The following is a 17,089-nucleotide window of genomic DNA, read 5'->3' as shown; positions in this document are numbered from 1 at the left end:
CAGACCAAATAACATTTTCAAATAGCATTTATTGCTGCTAATGACTAAGTTTTCCTTGTCGTAGTACCTGGATAACTCAAAAAGTCCTATTAATTATTGACAATGACCATTTAAAAATATGTTGACTCAGCAAGTTGAAAGGGATTAATAAAAGCCAAATCCTGTCTCAAAAAGAGAAACATACAAGAAACAAAGGGAATAAAAGATCTGTGCAGTAGGGCAAATAAACAGTCTTGTGAAGCAGTCTTCAGAGCAGCCATTTTGCCAGAACGCCCACCACACACCATTCTACTGGTGGAGAGAAGACCGTGACGAAGCCAATCAGTTTATATGGGGATGATTAGGAAGCCATGATGATGGGCAAATTCGGCCTGGATGCCGGGGTTAAATCCCTACTCTTTTTTTGAAGGACATCCTGGGATTTTTAATGACCACAGAGAGTCAGGACCTAATTTTAACGTCTCAAACGAAGGACGGTGCTCTTTGACAGGGGGGCTGTCGATTATGGCCAAAATGATAATTATTTTTTATCAATATTGAGATCACGATTAATTATCACGATTATTTGTTGATTTTAACCAAAACTAATTTTGACACATAGGCTAATTATAACTGCTTTAACATCCATATTCTGCTACATTCCTGCTAATGTACAAATATGTGCATCAAAATAAAACAGGTCCTCTTATTCACCAAAATTCAGTGCAACTCCTTAAAGAATAAATAAAAATAAATAAAACAAAGAAAATTTAGCAAAACTTCAACAGGGCACTATTTTACATAGTGTAAATATATATTAGAGATCAAAACATAAACTTGCATTGTACCTGCATAATGGATGTGAATAAAACTCAAAATATACAAATCAATAAAAAACAAATATTCCATAACAGAATGTAACCAAATGAGAACATTTCAAGGCAGAACTATGAAAGATTGATTAATGGAGTCATTATTTGACCCTTAAGAAACCTAAAACCTGGTTGTGGTACAGTGTCAGTGATTAGTTGTAAAATCTTACTGCATAAATTGAATCTTACTTAATCCTCCATATGAAAGTTTGTGTGCTCGAATTATTTCTATTTATTAAACAATAGTTCAAAACAAGACGTTTGTACTGATTATTGGAGTCCATTAATCGAACTTCCATGTCTCTTATATAGTAATTATATAATAATTATTTATATAATTTACTAATGCAATTTACTAATGCTCACACTCGGTCTCTCTCTCGCGCAGACACACTCGCGCACTGTCAAGCGCGCTCTTGGACACTCGGTCTCTCTCGTGCTCTGTCGCTCGCGCGCAGACACACTCGGTCTCTCTCGCGCACTGTGGCTCATGGTGGCACGTGATCAGACAGTGGTTTAGGGAGCGCTAGATTGGCTTTGCAAAAAAAAAAAAAAAAACGTTTGATACGGAGCGTTCTCTGAACGGAATGACGTATTTTAAATATGGCTCGATCACGCAAATTTGATCGTGGGAGGCCAAAATCGTGATCGTAATTAAATTCCGCTTAATCGTGCAGCCCTAGTGTCCCCATCACTATACTGGGGTGTTCGGACCCACACAGACCACAGGGTGAGCACCCCCTACTGGCCTCTCTAACTCCTCTTCCAGCAGCAATCTGGTTTTCCCAGGAGGTCTCCCACCCAGGTACTGACCAGGCTCAACCCTGCTTAGCTTCAGCGGGCAACCAGTCTTGGGCTACAGGAAGATATGGCTGCTGACAAAAAGATATAGAACAGATATAGAATACTAGCACTAGTTCTGCCCTTTCTAGTCCCTCAACAAGCGCACACACACACACACACACTTGTTTACCTTCTCCAAGGACTTGCTTATTTGCGGCCGTCTTCAGTTCCAGCGCTGCGTTTAACCTCCCTGCCCTGCAGAGACAACAAACACAGAAAAAGCTGTAGCTGTAAAATTACTGCTGCTGTCACAAACCATCAGTCATCTCGGTGCATACAAAATGACATTAAAAGTAAACTATTTTGGAGTTGTGATGTTGCAGATAAACCACAGAGAACTCAACCGTGGACATACAGAAGTACATCATCTACTAAGCAAAACTGGAGAGAAGCAGAAAAAAAAAATCACTTATAACCAGCATTACTAAACCAAATATTAAAAATACCTTCATGGCAGTTTTTCCCCATGGTATCGATGTCAAAATTGTGGCCAGTGAAAATGCTGAGAGGCTAGTAACTTTAAAAAAAACACTAGTAACAGTGGCTGGTGAGCCAAAAAGATAATGTCAAGCCCTGGCTGTACTATAGAGTCTATGCTACACCTGTTGCAAAAAAAGAAAAAGAAAAAAAGAAATAGGTACAAAAACTAGTAACAACACATACCATAGTAATATCCTATTTTTGGACATAAACTCTATTGTACAAAAGTTTTAGGTCTGTAAGTCCTTATGATCATAAGTCCTTATGAAAATAACTGCTTTTTTATTTTAATATATTTTAATTTTTAATTCCGATTGCCATCAATGTATGACTTTTTATAAGGCACCTCCTTCCCAAAAGCCGAAAAGAGTAAAACAGTTCACAAGCTTGCATTTACAGTCTCGACTCAAATATACTCTAAGAGCATATTCTCATACTACACTACTGAGAAAGGTATACTGTATGCCAACATCCCTTGGGCATTTGAATAAAAGCATGAAAGCTTAGCCAAACATGAAAAATTATGCAGTTTACATTTGCCAGTCAAAACAGAGGCTGGCCGTTTGAGCAGAGTGATTCTGTTCATCTCAGGTAAAGTGAGCGCAGATAAAACGCATTGTTACAGCCTGTCCATGTCTCTGCATCAATTATCTGTTAAACACCCTTGTTAAGGTGGGTGGTCAGCATTTACTTAAAAATGACTAAAAACACCAGTCACCACCAGGACCATGAGTTTTCCGCATATCTTGTGCTGATTCCATTTTCTCTTATTCTAATTCATTAGACTTCAATTAACATGTCATCCCTGCTGTTATGAATCAATAGCTCATGGTGACAAGCGATGAATTTTTCAGCTTAAAAAGCTAAACATCATTTATTCAAATCACCTGCTAAGGTCTCAGGTGCTAAATGAGTTTACTGAAATGCCTAACGCTCATTTAGACAAATGTTCTCTCATTCTAATGATGAGAACGTTTTGCATTAAGGACGGGGGGGGATTGTTGGAAGAGAGACGCGCAACAGCAGTTACCTTTTAGTTTTTAGCACCGTTATGTGTTGCTAAATCGATATCAGTCCAGACTGAATGCATGCAGTTGGAGGTAATGCTGGTGTTTTGAGCCGCGGGGTGGAGGAGGCCTGGGGAGTGAATAAATACACTCATACTGTTAGACCCAGCTGGAGAAGGAAAAGAACCAGCACTCTGGTGCTCGGGGAACTTGCTGAGATGATCGGCTTCATGGGTGTGTTATGGAGGAAACGTGGCGGGAGAGACAACTAAATGATCACATGGACTAAATATTGTCTGAAGATGATAGCGAAGAGACAAACGTTAAGTTCTTGTGTAAGGGTGATAACTCGCTAAAAATTTTCAAAAGTCTTTTCCCTTCTAAACAGTCACGAAAAATGTTATTTCCAGCATCATAAATCACCATTTTTCCTGTGGTGGAAATTACATTTTAAACATTTACTGGAATAAAATTGCTGTGTCTCTGAGGCTAATTTAATATCTAGCATTTTATACACCAATTGTCAATAGACAATTACATCATATTTTGACACTTTTTTTTTGCATAATTGCACAAAAGTGATATTTACCTTAATAAAAAGTACAGTAAACAATTTCTAAATTAAATCTGTTCATCATATAAAGTGATTGTGTCTCTCCCGCAGAAAATTTGGACTAAACCGCTCAATTCATGTGGATTAGTTTTACGATCTCTTTATGAACTTTTTTGAAGCGTCAAAGTGGTAGTTGCGTAGCTGAGCTAATTTTGGATTTAGATTTATCGGCAAATATTTCATATCGGTGCATCCCTAGTAATTGCGTTTCACCTAGAATCGCAAACCTTTATATGGCCAGCAAAAACTTTGATCATACATGACAACAATGGCTAAAAATGACAGCATGCACATGAATATCAACAATCTCATTTGGAAATCCAGACCTGAAGAGGACTTCTACAAACATTGTTCTTATTCAGCCACATTTACATCATACAGGCTGTTGAATCAAACACTCCAGCCAATTCCTGGCTAAAACTAAGCCAATCCTAACGGAAAAGGCCCTGGTGGTCATTATGAACGCCTCTTCAGTCCATCTAATGGACCATCTCTTTGCTCACTTCACCAAAAACACAAGAGCACATGAATATTTACCACCAAGCAAATCCATTCCATTAATCGGTTTGCAAATGCTTAAATAGCATATCTGTGGCTACTTCTGCAGCGGGGTCATAAATGAACATTCCTGATTATTAGCATATTAATTTATGCAGCAATTGAGTGTAGCTCATAGGCTGTGACCACCAGCTCCTCTCCTCCCCTATTGGTCAAGAAAGCAAATTTATCCAGTGTCCTTTAACAAGCAGGCTTGACGTGAAAATAGTGTAGAAGGGTGTTGTATCTGTGATAAAGTGGCAAAAGTGCGTGTGAAGACTATTAAAAGAAAAATGTATATTCTGTCATCATTTACTCACCCTCATTCCATACAACAACAACAAAGAACTTTCAAATAAACACTCTTGGGTTTTTTTTTTTGCGTAAAATCATAAAATGTTACAAATCATAAAAAATTTGTTATTAAAAGTTATACAATACACTCAAAAAACATTCAGGCCTAATATTTAAGATTTATATATTTTGATTGTATATCGAAATTCCATCCATTTGGTTTAGGCTACTCAGTTTTAACAAATAAACTTAATGTGATTAATATTCAATAATACATTAATGAAATAATAATGAGATTGTAATAGTATGAGTATGTAATAGTAATAGTAGAGAATGTTATACTAGCAATATATCCAGTTTGACAAAATTCATAAGAACCAAGATTATGTATTAACATTAATACATCTAATATGATTAAATTCTTAACCAGGTTAACTACAATATACCCAATTTGCACTGCATCACCTTTATGCACTTTTTATTAATAACCCTGCCGCCGAATTCACAGACAAGGCCTAGTTCCAGACTAAAATGCATGTTTGAGCTGTTTTAACTGAAAGCAACTTATTCTGACATATCCTAAAATATGCCAGTGCCACTGTTTTGTCTCAAGATTCACACCAGTAATGTTTTTTTTTCTAAGGCACGTTTATAAAAGCTACTTAAATATCCTAATTGAACTAAGACCTAATCCTGGCTTAATCTAAGCCCCGTCTGTGAAACCAGGCCCTGATGTATTTTATAGCTTTGTGTTAGGAACAGACTAAAATTATATACTGATATCATTCCAATCATGTTGATCTCACAAACCTCATTTGTTTATACACATATTCAAACTCAGGTTTGATATAAATGATACCGGATTCTATTGGTTCTCATATGTTATTAACTCTCAAAGTTTGAATAAACTAAAGTGACGGATGAGATTTGAAAGCTAAAAGATTTTACGGTGGAATTTTGGTCATTATATTTTTGGTCATTTGGTCACATACTGTACACAGCTATTGTGTGACTTTAGATAGCAAGCAAGTCATGTGAACTACTTTTATGAACGTTTAATATTTTGAAGGAAAAACTGATCTCTAAAAAATACAATAATTTCAGAAAAGGAGAAAATGGAGAGAGAAAGACCGCAAAAAAAGAGACTTGAGCAGAGGACCGGCTGTGATATCTATATTGAGTCCATTTGTGTTTGTTTTTAGGGTGTGTGCACATGATTTTCCAAGTCACTGTCTGTCCTCTGAAATACAGGAAAATAGCATGACTCACTTTGAGACAAATGCAGATGTTTACAAAAGCCTGACAAAAAGGTGACTGAGCAGAGGTCTCTCTCTCTCTCCCACTCACTCTCTTACCAGAGCCAGATTCATTTCAACTATTCCCAAAAAAACCTGCAAGTCATTTTTATAATTCGCTTACAAGCAGGCTTCGCCCATTGTTTTGCACGTCCACGTTCGTGTAAACAACGGCGGTTTCCGACATGCAAACATACGAGAAACCTAATTTATCTTGGCTTGTACGCAGGGTCACTTGAGCTTCTGGAGGCCGAGCGAGTCGGTACATAGTCTGCTGACTGTCAGGCTGTCTGAGTCTAGACATTTTTTCAGACCTGCCCTCACGTTTTGCTGAGCACACAGAGTACACACGCACACACAGCTTTCACAGTCTTAATACCAAGGCAGCGGTATTTCGTTCCTATCCCAAAACAAACAAGGCAGTGCATTTCTTTACACTATTTAAATGTTAACAGGCAAGAGCGCGAGCTGAATAGAGCATTCTTTCACTCTGGATACCAGAAACGACCCAGCCAGACTTTCAAAACACATTCTAATCATCCAAAAGATAAATAAAAAGCTGCACTTGTTTTCTTTTCTGACTGAGCTCACCTTCCCCTCTTCTTTCTTTTTCTTTTTTTGTAATTGGATTATATTTTATTTTTTTTGAGTACGGACCAGCGCCATGAGAGCATGAAACTACTGTAAAGCGATTTCTCATTCTCTCTTCCTCTCCCCCGATGACATTTATACAGCTAAAGCCTAAGGCTATGAGGGTTAACACTGGTCACTGTGAGTTTTAACCCAGTTATTTAATGTTATCTTTTTAAGCAGTGAAATATTATAGTTTTATTAATGACCAATGCCAATATGGATATCAAGAGGTTCAATTTAATACAATTTAATCACACAAATACGAACTGTACTTAAAAAAAAAAAAATGTACTTAAGCTCCATGATATTTACTCAAAACACGCTTAAGAAAATGGAAACCATTTGAGAATGTCTATTTGAAAAAAGAAAATATGCATCATCCAATTTGTAATGGCTGCTGCCAATGCCAATATCAGGGTTGCCAACATATTGGTATTTAATATTACAGTATATATAGCAAATAATATAAACACAAAATTGCTGAATTTAAACAAATGTATAAATACTTATTTTACACAATAGCTTTCATTAGCAATTTTGTTTCATTCATTATTTAATTGATACTTTTCTATTCATCAAAAAAAAAATCCTGAAAAATAAACTGCATTACAGTTTCCACAAAAATATTAAGTAGCACAACTGTCTTCATCATTGATAATAATAAGAAATGTTTCTTGAGCACAAAATCAGCATATCAGAATGATTTCTGGAGGATCATGTGACACTGGAGTAATGATACTGAAAATTCAGCATTGGCATCACAGGAATAAATAACTGTTTTCTATTTTAAAAATTTAAAATGCAATTTTCTCTTTAAAAATCTAACAATATTTCAGTTTTTACTGTATTTTTGATCAAATAAATGCAGCTATAGTGAGCATAAGAGACTTCTTTCAACAAAAATCTTACAGACCTCAAACTCTTGAACGATAGTTTATGTCCACCACTCATTTCAATAATAAAATACTTTATACTTTCTGAACCATTCTGATTATGCAATGACCTCGGTCAACACCAATACATACAGAAACGTGGCTGATATAATGCATAGCAATATATAGCAAATAATATTTAGGCATATTTATATGGCTTGTATTTTATTCAACAATATTAACAATACAGGGCTAAATACAAAACTTTTTGTAGTTTTCCTAAGCACTACACAAACAAAACACCACTTCTGTTTTTATCATGTCACGCATTTTTAAGGTTCATTTCTTTCATATCAGCCATGCTTTAACATCCCCTCTGACATCATGTTTCCTCTTTCTCCCCACCAAATCCCCTTCTCTCTCTCTTTTTCTCATCCATTCTCGTCTCTCCGTTGACCACAGATCCTGTGTACTATTAATATCAATAACCCACAAATTCCATTTCCCTGTGCAGAGACAGAGTGAGAGTGAGCGTAGTGACTGAGGAAAGAGCAAAATCTCCCAGTACAGATTCACTTCTCTTTTTGTGAGAAAGATCTAATTGGACAGGAGAGCGGAGGCAGATACCGTGTAGTTTGCTCAGAAGAGAGAGAGAGAGAGAGAGAGAGAGAGAGAGAGAGAGAGAGAGAGAGAGAGAGAGAGAGAGAGAGAGAGAGAGAGAGAGAGAGAGAGAGAGAGAGAGAGAGAAACAATGAGATGCACAGTCAGAAACGTACAAATTTTACTCAGTATTTTTAGCTTGACGAGGAAGAGGGAGAATAAATGCATCGCTTAAAGTCTTTGAACACTCACCCATGAACATAACCCAGTGCTCCGCAAGCCAAATCCAAACAATTCCAGTGTCCCACACTTTGATCCACACTGTAACAAAAGTCCTCTCTTCAACAGCTGCCTCTTTATCAAGTTGGAAGTGAGGTGCGAGCAGTGTGCAACCGGCAGCCTTGCCCCGTTCGCACTCTCTGGCTCACACACACATGCACCCTGCTCTCAGGGGCTGGAGGTATGTGGTCTAAACACAACAAAAGCCTGAGTCGAAGATTGAATATGCAGGAAGAGGGCCTCCGTTTGCATAAACACAAACACTCAGCAAATGAAGGGCTAGCACTGATCACACCAGTGCCTGCTGCGAAACGCATACCTGTCCCGTCCTGGCCCTGGACTACTTTAATCAAACTACAGCTGAGGAGAAAGAGAAATGGACTACAGTGGAGATAAACTCGAATTGTTTGGTTTGATGATTCCCAAAGGAGTAAGTGCTCTATTATTTTTACTTCATTGGGAAGCATTTCTTAGCTATATCTTATCATTGTTCATTCTAGTTCTCAAACAAAAAGTTCTTTAAATAAAGAATCAATTTTTCCAGCAAGCTTCAGTTCCTTATTTTGTAAATTCTTAAAAACAAATTGATTAAATCTTATAGTTTCAATTTCTCCACTCCACACGCTAAAGGTTCATTACACCAAAAAGGTTCTATATAAGGAGAAAATATCTTAAATAACTGCACAATCCTTCCATTTATTTGAAAGGTTATTTCAATTATTTGTACTGATAAAGTATGTTTCTGTTCAACTCATATAAATTTTTTTTTAAATAATCCATAATAATGCCATTAAGGGAACCCCTAAAAGTTCTATATGAAGCAAATGACAGAACCCTTTAAGATTCTATATAGAACCTTCTTTCTCTATCGGATGTTTCCAATTTTCTTGCAAACTTAAAACCTTAGAAATGTATATAAGAATGAAAACAACTTTTGACAAAGGTGGAGGTGAAAAGGACAGTGCAGTTCAATAATGTTGTGCTTTACTTCTCGCAACTCCTCCCCCTCTCTCGACTTTAAAGTGGCAGTTGAGAGATGCAACATCACATGATCGATGGTAAGCTGAGCAATCACGACTCATTCCTGCAAAGAATCCCGAGCCTGACACTCATTTATAAACGCACTTACATGTGTGACTTTAACAACTCACTTAAAAAAAAAAAAAAGCAGAGAGCGAAAACCTTAGGAGGAGAGATAGAGAAAGATGAGGAGAGAAAAGGGAAAGGGGAAGGGAATGGGATTGACGGATGAGGTGAGTGAGGAAGGGGAAAAAAACAAAGAGAGCACAGACAGGACCTCCAGAAAATAAACAGGGTGTCTTGTTTCAAAGGCAAGGGGGACACACAGGCATTCCATTGTTCAAGCCAATTATCAGAGGCAAATAATAACAGCAGATGGATCCAGCGAGGCCAAAGAACGAGTGAGTGAGAAGTGGAGAGCTGCAGAACAGATGATGAAATGTGAGAGAGGAGGAGGAGGAGGAGGAGGAGGAGGGGTCAGACTACTCCGGTCCTAAAGCCACACACACCAGATGTGGACGGGGATCGGTGCAACACAAACTTTCACCACAACACACAAGATGATTTGAAGCTAGAAATGTCTAGTTAAAAGCTCTATGACATATATTAATCTTTTTATTATTTAATGATTCAATTAATATTGCTAGAATTTAATTTGTGCTTTACAGAAAACAGCAGAGAGAGGGCAAGAATGCAAATGGGACATGATCGAGATTCAAACCTAAATTTTCCACATAAACTTCAATAAACGCCGACACCAAAAAACAAAACTGCCCCACAAATATGACGATAAGATGATGACTTCAAGCTAAAAGTATTAAAGGCAAACAACGACAACAACTACTATTGCTATTATTATTATTATTATTATTATGTTTATTACCATAACTAGAAGGCCACGGCTTTACTTTGAAATAGTTAGTTATCTGAATTACACAAATGAACTCAGTAAGTAAATGTGAACAACATAGGAGAACAATTTCTTAACTAGATCTCATTGCTCATTCTAGTTATCCTAGAAAAACAACTGCATTAACCTGTAACAAATTACATCTGATCATTCCAGTTTTTCCAACAAGCTTCAGTTTTTAATTTTGTAAATTGGAAGATAAATGATAAAAAAATTTGTAAAAAAAAAATATTTAAGCCTGATTACATTTTATATAGTTTCAATAATAATAAAACAACTAATTTGCTAATGAGATGAGTTATTTTGTTGAATCGAAATTGCATAATTGTATTGCAACAAAGTTGCTTTTGCTTTGAGCTATTGAGCAAAGGCTGTGTGTTATGTGGAGAGTATTTCTCTGTTTTTTTGGTGTATTTTATTAGCAGCAGCGCTACAGGGAAGAGCATCTGAAGCAAGAGGAACGGGCAACTCAATATGCTGAAGGATGTGTCATATCGCTGCTCAACTGACAGCCCAAGTGTGTGCGTATGGTTGGGGGCTTTTTCAGCCTAAAACAAAACGCATCCTCAATGTGCCCCTGTCAAGGGTGGGAGATGCCTTCAGATAGTGGCACAAAAGATCAACCGTTCCTTTTCAGCCGAGAGAAAAGAAAGAAAGTTTTCGTTTCATTAACTCAAGACTAAAGCGTAATTATCTCCCTATGGGCCGCAATCACCAAAAGAAGGATAATAGAACTGAAAGCACTTTCCACTCCACTCATCTAAGCGGTTCTTTTCTTCTACTCTCTCTTTTTTTCCACTTGTTTTTTCTTCTCCGCCCTCAGATGAGATTAACCAATCGAATAATGGCAACAGATTGCGGGGGCAAGAGGAAAATACAACTTTCAGAATGGTGTCTGTTTGAGAGCTTTAAAGATCCGCTGTTATCTGGCTTAGTGTTCTTCTACTTGTCAGCGAAATGGTTTCCTTTCCTTTCGTCTGGCATCTCTGTTCCTCTTTATCTCTCTCTCGTTGACTTTGGAAAGGGGTGGAGGAAAAACGGGGTGAGGGAGGTTAGCCCGCTAAGTCGCCCTGGCTCTGCCTAAAAATGAGCAATTTCACAAATTCGAGATTAGAATCAGATAAAATGCAAACATTTTATAAGTATATAATTTTTCTCAATTACTAACAGACTGCTACTTAAAGGTGCTTGTAGCGCTAGCCCTAAGTTAAGTCTCTCGAGGGTTCGCAACCAGAAACACAGAGCAGGCCCTAGATTTAATTAGCTTATGAAAATAATTGCCATTAACTCAACTCTGAAATGGTTTGGCGCACCACGCGACGACAGGAGGAGAAAATCTCTCACTTCTGGATGGAGACAAAGAAATAGTCGCTTGGCCTGTCAATTTCCTTTTTTCGCACTGTTTTGTGCACTGACACAGAGGTCGAGTTAATTAGACTATTGTCATTTTAATCAGGACAGCTTCTCGGTCAGCATTCCCGCAAAGAGAGAGCGTGCGCATGTCGACGGCACGCTCAGGGCCTCTGCTCGGTGTGTGTGTGTGTGTGCCGGTTCTATGAGCTCGCTTCGCTAATGAGCCACGCCACAGAAACAAAGCCCCCGAAGGACCACCGGGGGAAACTCCTCGCCCTTCTCTCTGCTCACTTCTCTGTTCATTTGAAAATAATTTAAATATCAAATATTTGAAATCATTTGCTTCTCCTTGGCTATCTGATATTGAATGGCAAGTCTTTCATGTCGCCTTTATTATGTTCATAAACCGGCATTAAAATTCAGAACTATCATTACAAGTGACTATATTTATTGCAGCAACTATCATTTCAGTCCAAACCATGGATTGTTTTCAGATAACTATGAATATTTAATTCTGACAACACATTGTTATGCAAAAATATCCACAAGAGCTGCCGCACCATAGATTAATAAATTCCATCCAAACAGTCAAAGAAACAGGATGTTTTGTACATTTACATTGTACAATATCTCATAATTCCACTGAATTTTGATATTAAAATCTTTGTTCACATTTAATGTGTTTACTTACGATGTGCACCATTAAAGGCAAAACCTTCAAATGGCAACATCCTATAATCACTCATTGCCTAAAACAACTAGATCTGAAAACAACTGCTTCAGGTTAAGTTCTTGCTTTGAATACGTCTCCACAGGTTTCGTTCATCTCCATGTTCCCCACTACGCAACATATGGGTGACATGATGTCATCCAACCTCAGTATTTAACCCTTAAATGCATGAATGTTTCGCAAATCATTATTACATATTCAGGTCTTTAGCGACCCGGATCTATATCTAACAACAGATTGATCGCGGATGGAGTAAAATAAAACTCCCCTGATATTAGAGTAACAATTACATAAGAATCAAATAAAGCATATTTTGTTACCTGTTGGAGCTCTGAAGGGTTCAGTTTGAGCGGATGTTTATACCATCATCACCGTCCTCATCAGAGCTCATTTCCCAGTACATTCAGCATCTGGATCATATACGATTTTGATCGCTGACAGCTTCTTCAGCAGATCCACCATCCAAGTGACCGTGAGACTAATATTTGATTGTGTTCAGTACTTGCTCTGCAGTAAATCGCTGAGCCATTTTAAGTTTTGCTGATGATACTTCCTACTTGTTTGTTTCCTGCCTGCGTTAACTATGAGTGTGTGTATCAGACAAGGGGAATTGCACTCATTCAGTCATCAAAGATTAAATTATTGTTGTGCAGGAAAAATATATACTTGCACTCTTACACCCCTTGGATCGTTAGCAACCCTATACTGTTTTTGGATGAATGGAAAAATGCGTTTAAGGGTTAAAAAAAAAATCAGTTAACTCTCTTGGCTGCAATCAGGTATAAATCAAGCTTCCAAATGATTTGTTCCAGCAGTCATGTCAAAAAGATAAATCATATGATGGAAATAACCAACATTAAGAAATGTTTACAGGGAGTAAAGTGAAAAAAATTCTTCTGACTGAACTTTTTTTAGGCCAAGACACAGTCCTTTAACTTTATTTAAGTAGTCGAGACCAATAGCGTTTTAAGGGGAGATGTTTTAAACAGCTTTAATATTGCCAGTTTGCGTATTTTAAAAGCTATTTTAATCTATGAAAAAGAATTACTTAGCTTGACAAATAATCAACCATCTACATAACTTTTCAGTGCATGTTTTTATTTATCTTATAAGACCAAACATGCTAAACTACATTAAAATATAGTTTGTTCCATGGCAAATGGTTTTGGCTGAGGGCAAAGTGAAGTTTTATTTAGGCTATTTAACTTTAGTCAGCTCTCTAATAGGCTACAAAGTTAATGTTTGACTGAATTGTTTGTTTTATTTCTCATTGTATAGCTTCTTTTAGCCTACCTATTAGGCTACTTATACTTTTATACTGGATATTATTGATCATTAAAACTGACATTTAACAAAAAGAGACAGGGTTGTGTAATGTTATATTCTAAAATATATAAAATATTATTTATATATATTTTACTATGCATTCTCTTCACTGTATGTGTACATTTATAATAAAATGAAACGATACAACCCTGCCTCTGTTTGTTAAATGTCAGTTTTAATGATCAATATTGTTTCATATTTTTAAAATGAAAACAAAATAGCAGCAGGGTTGTGTTTTATATTTCGTTTTGTTATAAATATATGCAGTGAAGATAATCAATGTGCGTTGCGTGAACCACATTTGTTTGGCCAATATGTTTATGATAATATGTTCATTTATAAATGAAAAGAGGCGTTTTATATATATTTCGTTTTATTGTTGATGAAAAGAGGCAGAGTTGTATTTTATACCATATTTCGTTTTATTGTTGCCTAAAATATACAAAGACATAACCGGAGTAGCCAGAGCGAGATGAGTGACGCGATCAAGAACGCCGCTGCGCTGTTCCATTTGCAGAATAACCGGACTCGCGTCCTCTCGTCCTCGGGAGTTCGTTCTCCCGAGTTGAACTTGGCAAGTCTGAACTACCAAGGACGCAAGTCCGAAGTTCCCGCGTTCTGTTTTCTATCATGCGCCGTGCACGTTTGCGATGACGTAATATGCACGCAAACGCACCAGGGTTCGATAGAATGAAGTTGAGTGTGAAACAAGACCAACGCTGCGGGGGGCGCCCGAATTCGCGCTCGAAAAAACACGCTCGAATTCGGACAGCAGCAAACCAGCTGTAGCCTGACATTCACTTCTCAAAAACTAAAATTAAATGAGTGAATACGGAGCAGTTTTTCCGTGAGCGGGAATTGAAAACCCGAAGTGGACCTTAAGCGAAGTGATTACAGAATGCTTAGAGTGGAGACAGGAAATTGCTTTCGCTCCAATCCAGGCTTTATCACATCCCCCTCAGCAGGGTTAACACCTCGTCTTTCCTTAATTTAAGACCTATTCAAACTAAAATTAAGACATTTATCACACTATTTAAGAAACGAAAGCCTATTTACGGCCTTAAAATTATGAAAAGTGATTTAGGGCATGGACAGACGGGAACCCTGCAATTGACGGACATCCGTCATAGACTCACTGCAATTAACGGATATCCGTCGTAGCGACGGAGAACTTTAATCCCTGTGTTTAACATTTGAACTTTAACCTTCAAAAAGAGATAGAAAACCCTGTTAAAACTATAAACGAGTTGCCAGAGTCAAATTTTGGTCGCATCAAGCCCGTCTGACTATCATAAACACCTATTCGTTACAAACTGATCCCAATTAAAAAAAACATCAAATGTCATCTCTCCCTCTGTGCAAACTTCGTTTAGTTTTTTAACTGTCCAACATAGAGCCGAATTAGTCTAATTTGCATGTAGCTGGAAAAATAATACTCTCCTTTATTTCTTAAACTCAAGATGAAAAACAGACTAATGACTCTATCTTAATTTGGAATTTTCTTGCCATTTATCATCTTGCAGATAGTTCATAGTTTTATCATTCATCATAAATATTTCAGGCAGTGTTAATATTAATTTGATCAGATATTAATTACTCAAAAAGCAAGTAAAAATCAATTATTCAACAAAAGGAATGATCAGTGGAGCTGAAGGGATATTTTTAAAGCAGCTTTAAAAGAGCAATCGAGATCCACGCCTTCCCTCGTTATTGGTTTATATGATTAACAAAACAACAACAGTATGCTTAAAGCATAAATCAGACAGGCAACATTACGGATATGATTGTAAAACTGGTTAATTTACACTAAGGTCACTAGACCAGCACAATCAAATGCCATTAGTTGACTCACTGTGACGTGCTGCACCTCTACTGGGGAATATCATGCATTACGTAATGCCACTGGACACTGTCTTACAGTTTCACACCATTCAAGTAAAACTTAGGGTAGATTAATCTCCTTTCACAGTCCATAGCAGGGTAAATCACTATGATTATTGCTCATCTTGTGGGTAAGGGGATGTTCTAAACCTCTATAATAAGCGCCAATGTGTAACTAGTCCTGAATGATACGAGCATGAATGGTACCTCAAATCATGTGGCTATTACATCATAAAATGATCAGAAATTACAATTTTACCCTTGTAGACAATAAAATAGATTTATTTTTAAAGCCTGGTATGCCCTAGCAACCACTCAAAACAGCTTAAGTTTCATTTTATTTTGAAAATATTTATTAACATTTTAACATAATTGTCCCATTGCATCAATTAAAAAATATTATAGATTGTTTTCCTATAAGAAATTCCTTCTGCAGCATAACATGACTACAATCATTTAACTGAAATTGAAGTTACGATAAATGATTAAATCAAGTGACTGGACTATGACATTAGCTTTAAACAGTGTTCTAAGGCTTTCAATTTTTCATCTCTACGTTATTGCCAAGCACCTAGAAAAGAATTAAAAAACGCTGATTCCTCCTAATTAATACTCTTGCTGATACTCGCTACAGATGTCTTAGATTTCTCTGGTAATCTTTCACTGTGTTTAACCCTGTCAGACATTCAGCCAGCCTATTTTTTTCCAGTCTTCCTCCATCTCTTAACCCCCTTTATTTCTCCTGTCTATCCGTCCCAACCCCAGCACATTCTGTCTTGTCTCTATCTCTCCTACTAAATCACCACTTGATGTTTCTTAATTTATTCCACTCTTTCTCCCCCTCTCTTTCCCTCCCGCTCACGGACACACACTCTCACATTTACTGTGAAGAGGGGGGTGGTGTGTTTTCTTTGGGTGAAACGTACGTTACTGTGTGAGAGAGGAGACTTTAAATAAACATCAGCACAGCATGGCCACAATAGAGTCTTTTGTGTTGAAATGTGGAGAGAAATTATGATGTTTTAAGGGCCATTTTCAGCGCCGCAGCAACGTGGACACAACTCTCAAGCAGGTTTATTCACTCAAAAATGATCATTCTGTCGTCCTTTACTCACCCTCATGTCGTTCCAAACCAATATGATGCCGTTTCTTTTGTGGAACACAACAGGAGAAATTCTGAAGCCTGAGAACCATGCAATTACAATAAAGGACTTTCAAGATTTGAAAAAGAACACAAAATCACCATAAGCATCACAAAGGTTATCCATACAGTATGGTTAATATGATATATTCTTTGTGAGAGAAACTTTCAAGAAAATGTATACCAAAACCTGTTAACCACTGGAACTGAATTTAGTCATTGAAATGAACACCAGAACAAATAAGCTTGCTTTGTGAATGAATCATTAATAGATTCACTTAAAAGATCCAAATGAATACATCTCTGATGAAAGCATAAAGAAATGCTAGGCAGGATGTCAAGATTTTAGGTGAAAACGATTGAAATGTTGATATTTTATGGTGCTTTTGCATAATTTTTCGCTCTTAAACATTCCAGAGCATGG

At 37.1% G+C, this 17,089-nt stretch overlaps 1 protein-coding gene across 16 annotated transcripts in view; it reads right to left on the bottom strand.

Moving 5' to 3' along the window:
• foxp1b (forkhead box P1b) overlaps positions 1-17,089 on the bottom strand; it is a 189,399-nt gene that overhangs the window by 118,983 nt on the left and 53,327 nt on the right. For 13 of the 16 annotated variants that reach the window (XR_013192963.1, XM_077198089.1, XM_077198081.1 and 10 more), the window contains one exon: positions 1,825-1,889. The gene's annotated coding sequence lies outside the window, so the exon portion shown is untranslated. Of the gene's footprint in view, positions 1-1,824; positions 1,890-8,277; positions 8,593-17,089 lie in introns of those variants that run through there. The other 3 variants (XM_077198091.1, XM_077198086.1, XM_077198094.1) reach the window with 3 other exon arrangements.

This window comes from Siphateles boraxobius, unplaced genomic scaffold, assembly GCF_051911475.1.
Source record: "Siphateles boraxobius isolate OS27281-9 unplaced genomic scaffold, OSU_SipBor_1 41, whole genome shotgun sequence".
Lineage (NCBI taxonomy): Eukaryota > Metazoa > Chordata > Actinopteri > Cypriniformes > Leuciscidae > Siphateles > Siphateles boraxobius.
Note: the sequence above shows the minus strand (reverse complement) of the source record. Positions and strands in the feature narration are given on the sequence as shown.